The sequence below is a fragment of the Petaurus breviceps genome, unplaced genomic scaffold (assembly GCF_028583685.1).
Source record: "Petaurus breviceps papuanus isolate PSGF00001 unplaced genomic scaffold, PetGlider_PUasm1.0 688, whole genome shotgun sequence".
Taxonomy (NCBI): domain Eukaryota; kingdom Metazoa; phylum Chordata; class Mammalia; order Diprotodontia; family Petauridae; genus Petaurus; species Petaurus breviceps.
This window is the reverse complement of record NW_027186457.1, coordinates 19,449,419-19,457,713: the sequence shown is the minus strand read 5'-3', so window position 1 is coordinate 19,457,713 and position 8,295 is coordinate 19,449,419. Positions and strand designations below refer to the sequence as shown.

At 34.9% G+C, this 8,295-nt stretch overlaps 1 long non-coding RNA gene across 3 annotated transcripts in view; it reads right to left on the bottom strand.

Annotated features, from left to right (window-relative positions):
* Positions 1-7,101: 7,101 nt before the first annotated feature.
* The window catches only part of LOC138174402 (uncharacterized), a 51,818-nt gene continuing 50,624 nt past the window's right edge, over positions 7,102-8,295 (bottom strand). For all 3 annotated transcript variants that reach the window (XR_011171703.1, XR_011171704.1, XR_011171707.1), the window contains one exon: positions 7,102-7,208. This is a non-coding gene — a long non-coding RNA (uncharacterized lncRNA). The remainder of the gene's footprint in view (positions 7,209-8,295) is intronic.

Genomic DNA, 8,295 nt, shown 5'->3' with positions numbered 1-8,295 from the left:
TTGTGACTTCACATTCAACACTCTCTCCACTATGAACCTTGAATAATTGCTTGTTGAATCAAAGTGAATTGTTTATAGTATTTTCCCATTCATTACAACCGTGTGGCTAAGTGGCATAGTAGATAGAGCACTACACTGGGAGTCAGGAAGATCTAAGTTAAAATCCAGCCTCAGATGTTCACTAACTGTGTGACCCTGGGCACTTCACTTAATCCTGTTTTCCTCAGTTTCTTTATCTGTGAAATCAGCTGAAGAAGGAAATTACAAAGGATGCCCATATATTTGTCAAGGAAACCCCAAATGGGTCCATGAAGAATTAGATATGATTGAAATAACTGAAAGGCAAAAACAAAAATTCATTACAAAAACCAATTGTGGAGTCTTGGAATGATTAGACTTATTATTAGACAATATACAGGCTTGACTCTTGCTTCCATCATTTCTTAAAAAAATATGACATTGAGAGAGTCTTTTAACTTCCCAAGGCTGTGGTGCCCTCATCTATAAAATGAGGGTCATTATCTGCACTATTTATGTTCCAGAGTATTCATAAGGATTCAAAGAACATCATTACCATAAACTTCTAAGGACATGAAAAGAAAAAGAAAGAAATATTGATGATAGACACCTGGCGGACAGGCTGAGTAGAACACAGGGGAAACTGAGGTAATAATGAAACCAGAAGAAGGCATCTCTATGAGGTTTGTAGAAAAAAAAATGTGGATGAGAATTGGACAGAGTAAAAAAGATATGATCTGTATATTAGAGGGGATGCCCACAGCTTAGAAATCATGGATTCATCAAAGTACCAAAAAGAAATACTATATGTAAACACGTTTTATGCCTCACAAAGAGCTTAGTTGCTACTCAATTTATGCACCATGAACCAAAAGGTAATGAGGTGTAGACAAAGAGCTATTGAACCTGTCTCTCCTTTGGCTCTTGTTTGCAGAAGAGCACCATCTCCTCTCATATTATGCAGAGAACATTTTAGGTTCTCAATTGGTCACCAAATGTGCTGACAACAAAAGGGCCATGTGGGGCTCTTTCTTGAGTATTTGCTTGCTCAGTTTATATCTGCTTCTTTGTTTCTCTATGACTTGTTGTTCTTATAAAAGGGGGGAAAACTCTCAAGAAATGAGTAAACAGGTTTTACTAGGTTACCTTTGAACCAGGGATTTGTATGATCACTTTTGGCTCCATCACTAACAAGCCACAGGTGTACACTCCAGGAGCGGGTGAAAATCGAATGGGGGGATGATGACAGTTAATCGTCCATAATCTATTCATCCCAAGGTGCACTTATGCATCTGCCATATATTTAGGTATTTTTTTTACTTGTGGCTTTTGTCATATTTAAGCACTGGAGCATCTATATTGAAAAAGATCATAAAGAGGGAAAAACGCTATCAAGGGACTCTAAAGAGGCAAGACAAAGAGAAGGAGACTCTTTCTATGCTCGGAAATGAATGGCCCCATTCATTGCTGTGGGGATTGTGTTTTACATGTGCTGAATTAGGTTTGGGTACTGAACACTTGACTCTCATTTTGGAGTAAATTACTCTGCTAAATGCAGGTATTTAAATGAGATATGTACTTTAACCACTGACCACCTTTAACAACTCTGTCTCTTTTTGAGATTTACTGTCATTAAAAAGAGTGTTATACATGATAGAGTGGACTCTGTTCTCTCATAGATAGATAGATAGATGATGATGATGGTGATGATGATGATGATGATGATGATGATGATGATAGATGATAGATAGATAGATAGATAGATAGATAGATAGATAGATACATAGATAGATAGATGATAGATAGATAGATAGGAATTCACTCACAAAAATTCCCCGTACAAAAATGACATTGTGTTTCTAAATTAATGTTGTTGTTTATCATTTTAATTCACAGTTGTAGTGGCAGAATTTACAAAGAAAACAATGGCTGGTGATTGTGCAGAAATGATGTCCCAAATTCTCAAGAAGTGAAAGACAAGTGGATAAACGATCACATCATAGTGTCTGTGTGTGAGGAATTTCTATTGAAGCTTATGCCAAAAGCTCAATGGTATTTTACAATCATAATGGATCCTTTGGAACACACTGACAAAATCTTGAAGATGTACTTTTTAGGTGACTTTTTTTTTTCATCCCTTGTATGAAATGTCTTTTTTCCCCCAAGGAAAACACTGAACTTTCTCTTTAGGACTTAAAGATTTTAATTTAAAAAATTTACTAAATTTTAACTTTTAGGAACCGACCTTATTTTTCATGGTGGTTGTTCTTACTTGAACCCGGAAGAAAGCAGTGTAAAAAAAAAAGTTGTGGGTAACTTAGAAGCTTAGCAAGCTACTTGGGAAACTGGCAGGGAATATACTTGTCAAAGTGATGATCAGTTCGATTTTATTCTCCCAGTCGTTTGCTGTCGTGTAGTAAGAAATGTATATAAACATGCAGTTTGCAGCTGGCATTAAACTCTGAGTGTTGCTGACTTTATTCTCTAGATTCTATTTTTAATGCTTTACTGTGTGTTTTAAATTCTGAAACCACCAGAGGATGATTTCCTTAAGAATGTTCTCCCAGGTATGTTCAGAATATTAATTAGGACCATCTATTTCTGTGGGATAATAACAATGTCCATGGATTGAATAGATTCTGTGACCTGTGAAAGAACCATTCATATGCTTCAGGCGGCCCTAGTGCATTCTTTAACAAGCGAGCATAGACCTTTTTCATAGTCATCCGAAATGTTTCAACTGTGAGTTTCATGGTTTGGTTCTCGCGTCTCCAAAACATGCCACTTTTCCCCCTCCCCTTTTGGGGGAAGATTTCCATACACTACTCATTTAAATATTTCTGCTTTTATCACTATTTTACTGCCATACCTATGGGGTTTCTTACTGTATTTGCCTAAAACTGAAGGAGATTTTAAAGGAATTTAATTTGTTCAAACAAAATCTTCTGGGGGATACAAAAGAATCTGAAACAATTAGTAATAATTTAAAAGCACTGTATCGAAGATAAATAGTTCAGTCTGAAGCATCTTTGCAATTGGATGAAAGAGGTGTGATTTTGTGTGTGTGGCTGGTGTATTGCGGGGTTGGTGGGGGAGTTAACCACCTGTTGCTGAATACCTTAACAATAATGGCAAAAGTGTTGTAAGTCTTTGTGCCCTTTTTTTAAGTTCATGAATGTACAGACAGTATTGTGTAATCAATAAAAATATTTAACTTGAGGGTCAGGAATCCCTGGGTTCAAATGCTACCTTGGACACATACTGCCCATGTGACTTTTACCAAATCCCCCATTTTCTTTGAATCTCAGGCAACTCTCTAAAAGTACCTAATGTGTTAGAGTCAGGATTGTAATGTGCTTGGTCGATTGAGTTCCCATGCAGGAAAAAAAAAAATTAAAACTCAAGAATCCTTTTAAAAACATATCATATTGATAATGTCAATCCAGATTAATTTGGAATGGGAATATTAAATCTGGGGGAAATAGAAGACAAATTCTAGAGATAAAACACGTTTTCATTGTCACTTTGAATTAAGAGTTACTTAAAGTGCTAGAGTCATTGAACTTGTGATATTCTTCTATTCTCTTCCCATCAGATTTTCCCCAAATCTTCTTCAATTGGTAGAGACAAAAAAACTTTAGTCATTTCCTGCTGCCTCTAGATAAGATTTCATAACCTAGTATTGGTGAGCTTGGCGATAAAAAAAAAAAACAAATTTGATATCTATATTTCAACATATTTGGTTTCCTTTGAAATAATTATGCATTTTATTTTATGCATTTAAAAACATTCTTCTGAAAGGGAGTCTATAGATCTCACCAGCCTAACGGGGGACTCAAAAAAGATTAAGATGACCCATACAAGAATAATTAGCCAGAAGTGATTAATTCTAGATTTAGATTAGTTCTAGCCCTAGCCCAGAACAATGAAACAGATGTGATTTGAAATACATGTATTCTAGGGTTTGCATGAAAACAGCATGTCATTCACAAAGAGAACCATCTGAAAGGACTCAGCATTTATTATATTGTAGTTTCTTATCTGTGGACATGTTGTATACTTCCAGTAGAATGTAAGCTCCTGGAGGGCAGGATCTGCCTTTCATTTTGTTACATTTGGACCTTCAGTACTTTGCATTGTGCTTAATAAATGCTTTTTGAATTAAGGGGAAGCTACAGGGAATTTCTCTTACATTTGTACTCTGTGCTGAGGCATCCTCCCCAACATATTTCTATTTTATGCCTCACTTAAAATTCACAATCAAAGGGTTGTTGAACAAAGGGATTTTTGTTGTTGCATCATTTATAGAGTCTTGTATGACTTTAAAATATGCATCATCAACACCTTGTTGGGGAAGAGATGTTAGGGAATGATTTTGCTTTAACAAATCAAAGACTTTTTTTTAACAGTCAATAAACAATACACACAGTTCCAATGCCCCTTTGTATTCTGTGTTCCTTTTAGTCAATGGTGCGACATAAAGAGAAAGCCTGCTGCCTTCTCACACCTCTTTTAAGTCTGTCCTCTATGAACATGCAGATCATCATAAAGATTATGTAAAGATGGGAAAATGGACATACTGGTTAGTAGGACAGTAGAATCATAGGTTTAAAGCTAGAAAAAGATATCACAAGTTAATCGTTGCTGAAGTTTTTCAATTCCGTTTTTTTTTTTTAAGTATAGCAGTAATAGCAGCCTTGAAAATCAACCTGTGAATGGTCTCAAAACTGTGTTGTCAGGGCAGCTAGGTGGTGCAGTGAATAGAGTACCAGCCCTAGAGTCAGAATGACCTGAGTTCAAGTTCATCCTACACATCCATTCTCTAATTATACTTGATCTGATCTTCCCATCTTTGTTTTTCTTTGATATGATTTTTACTTTATGTAAATTATTGGGGAATGTCCAAATTTGGTGATTCCATAGAATGACAGGAAAAAAAAACTTTGTACAATAATTTTGATAGATGTGTTTAATTTTTTACATATAGTCATCTTATAATGTTCTGAGGATGGTACAGTTTCATTGGATTTCTTGCTAAGTCTCCCACAAGCTTATTTCTCCCACCAATACCTGTTACTCTTTTAGGAAATGATACTGCTTATAATCTTCCTTCATTCATCCTCCTCTCTGAGATTTTAAATGAGTTTACATTGTTAAAGTGTTTCTTGTGTATCTATCATTTTGATACATTTATATGAATTAAAAAGCTAGGGAAAGGGAAAAGAAGGGAATAAGTATTTATGTAGCAAGCACTATGCTAACTGCTCTTTAGAAATAGCTCCTTTGATCCTTACAACAACCTGGAAGGTAGGTGATGTTCTCTCAATTTTACAATAAATAAAAGAAGTTAAATGACTTGCCCACTTTCACATAGGTAATAAGTGTCTGATGTGGAATTTGAATATATATCTTGCTGACTCCAGACCCAGTGTTCTGTCCACTGAACTACTATATATATATATATATATATATATATATATATATATATATATATATGTAAGATAGTTTGAAAAATACTTCTATGTTGATAGTTTTTTTCCCCTAAATATCCACCCCTCAGTGCTTTCTCACTCTATAGAGTTCTTTTTAATGTTTCTCTATAAATTTTCCATAAAGGATCAGGAAATCACTTTTCTTGCTCTTTTGGCATATTTGGAAAGCTACAGAATCATTCAGATTATTCATTTGTTCTCATTTTTTTCTTGATACATGATTGGTCCACTTATTTTTCCCATTATATAGACCTGAATAATGTGTATGTATGTGGTGTGTGTGGGTGTGTGGGAACATGCACATGTGTGTGTCTGTGTGTATGTGTGTGTATTTTTTCAATCATTTCTTTTATGCTAAAGTTGAGGATACACCCAAGATTATGAGGGCACTGAAGTGTCTAAAGCTTCTGCTCATTCTTTAGGGCTACTTAAGGAGGATGGAAAAGTGTCAGAAAATAGGGTTGTGGAAGCTTGGCAATGATTAAAATTTGATCTGGAGGGAGAAAGGAAGGAGCATAGAGAACTACCATACATTGGATACTCTGAAGTTAGTACATTGATGCTGTAGAACAGAGGCATCAAACATAGGCTACAGGATGCCATCAATAAAATAAATAAACATACAATAAAACAGATAATATTGCATTTTAAAACTAAGTCACTATATAGCATGCAGGATCCCTATAGATAGATTTGTGGGGGAATGTTTTGGTCTAAATGTGATGACTCCACAGAAATGATGGAAAAAATATCTTTGTAGAATAATTTACAGATCTGTTTAATTTTTCACATATAATCATCTATTTCATCTACAGTCACATTTCATTCCTATCCAACTCTTCATGACCACCTTTGGGGTTTTCTTGGCAAAGATACTGGAAAGGTTTGCCATTTCCTTTTCCAGTTTGTTTCACAGATAGGAAAAGGTAACAAACAGGGGGAAGTGACTTTCCCAGGTTCACACAGTTAATAAATATCTGAGGTCAGATTTGAACCCAGGATGATGAATCTCCCTGACTCCAAGTCTAGCATTCTATTCACTGCACCACCTAGCTGCCCTTATGTATAGATTAGCAGCCCACATTTCTACTGGAGTTTGAAACCCTTACTATAGAAAGATATATGTAGAAAGAGGGTTTCCAGGTAGATCTTGGAAATAGTAGAGAACAAATGAGTAAAGGAGAATTACCAAGTGTTATAGGAGGAAAAATGCCAGAAGAAATATAAAGACAACAAAGCCCCCACCATATACTGTGTCATGGTCTGAAAAGAATTCTGTTTAGTAGTGTTATGAAATGCATCAAAGCATAGACCCCACCTCTAGCTGTTATAGAAGAAGGAGTAAAGAAATGGTAAGTGACCACTAATCAAATATGGTCTCCTATTTGTCTAAATAGAATATTTTCTAAACTTACTGCAGTCTGCTTTGAGAAGCATGCTCCGCATGGTATAGGACATGGATTCTGACTGCTCCCTGATATCACTGTTAAAAACATGCTGTCATAACAGAAACAAATTTGAAATGTAAAATATCATCAAAGCAATGAAATGGTGTATGAGCAGATTGCAGCATGGTACCAACTTTCAACAAAACCAAGTTTTATTATTGCATAGTTCCTTTGTTGAAAACCTCATGAAAACCAGTCACATGACAGTTATGCCTGTTCTGAAGGCAGGAGAGAGGGGAGGAGGTGGAACCTAATAGAGAATTAAAGTAGTAAATATTACCTCTCACACATACACAATGAACTTATAACAAAATAAAATTTTAAAAATATAATAATAAAATAAACTTTTACTATCTTTTAAGAGTGAATACTTCTAGCTTTAATTTCCATTGAAATAAATAGCATTTTAAAACTTTGGGATAGATAAGATTTTAAATATCTCATATTAAATTTAATGGAAATGTGTGGTCTTGCCCTCCTTTCTTTGACCATATTGGTCTTATTCCCCCACCAGACTATAAACTCCATAAGCCTAATAATTTCTCTAGTGCCTAACAGTGATCTGTGCATGGTAGATGCTATAATAAATAATAAATAAATAAATATTTATTTAATGAATGAGGAATAAATGAGACAAGATATTCAGAAATTCTAATGATAGGATGGAAGCCTTCCAAAAATGACATGCTTTTGTCATCTTCAAAGAAGCCCCTCTCCTTGAGCCTCAAAGCATAGTGCTCTCATTCTCTCAAAATGTTGGATATGTGATATAAGCAAAAGAGATCAATCTCTCCAATTATGCATCTTCTAAAACATCACATAGTATGGTAGAAAAATTTCTAAATGGGAGACTTGGTTTCTTATCTTGCCTCTGTCACTACTTTGCTACTGAATCTTGGACAAATCATAACCTTTCTCAAACTAGGCTTCCAAATTTTTTTGGTTAGTTAATATTTCATTTTCCCCCACTTACAAGTAAAAACAATTTTCCCCACTTAATTGTATTTCATTTTTTTCCAACTACATACAAAGATAGTTTTCAACTTTCACAAGATTTTGAGTTCCAAATTTTTTTTCCCTCCCTTCCCTCCCCCCTCCCCAAAATGACATGCAATCTATATAAACAATTTTTAACATTCATTATTTTTTTTAAGTTTAGGGTTCCAAATTTTATCTTCCTTCCCTCCCCTAGCTCCTTTCTGGGACAGTAAGCAATTTACTACAGATTATATAAGTACAATCATGTAAAACATTTCCATATTAGTCACTTTGTGAAAAAAAGGAAAGAAAAAGGAAGGAAGGAAGGAAGGAAGGAAGGAAGGAAGGAAGGAAGGAAG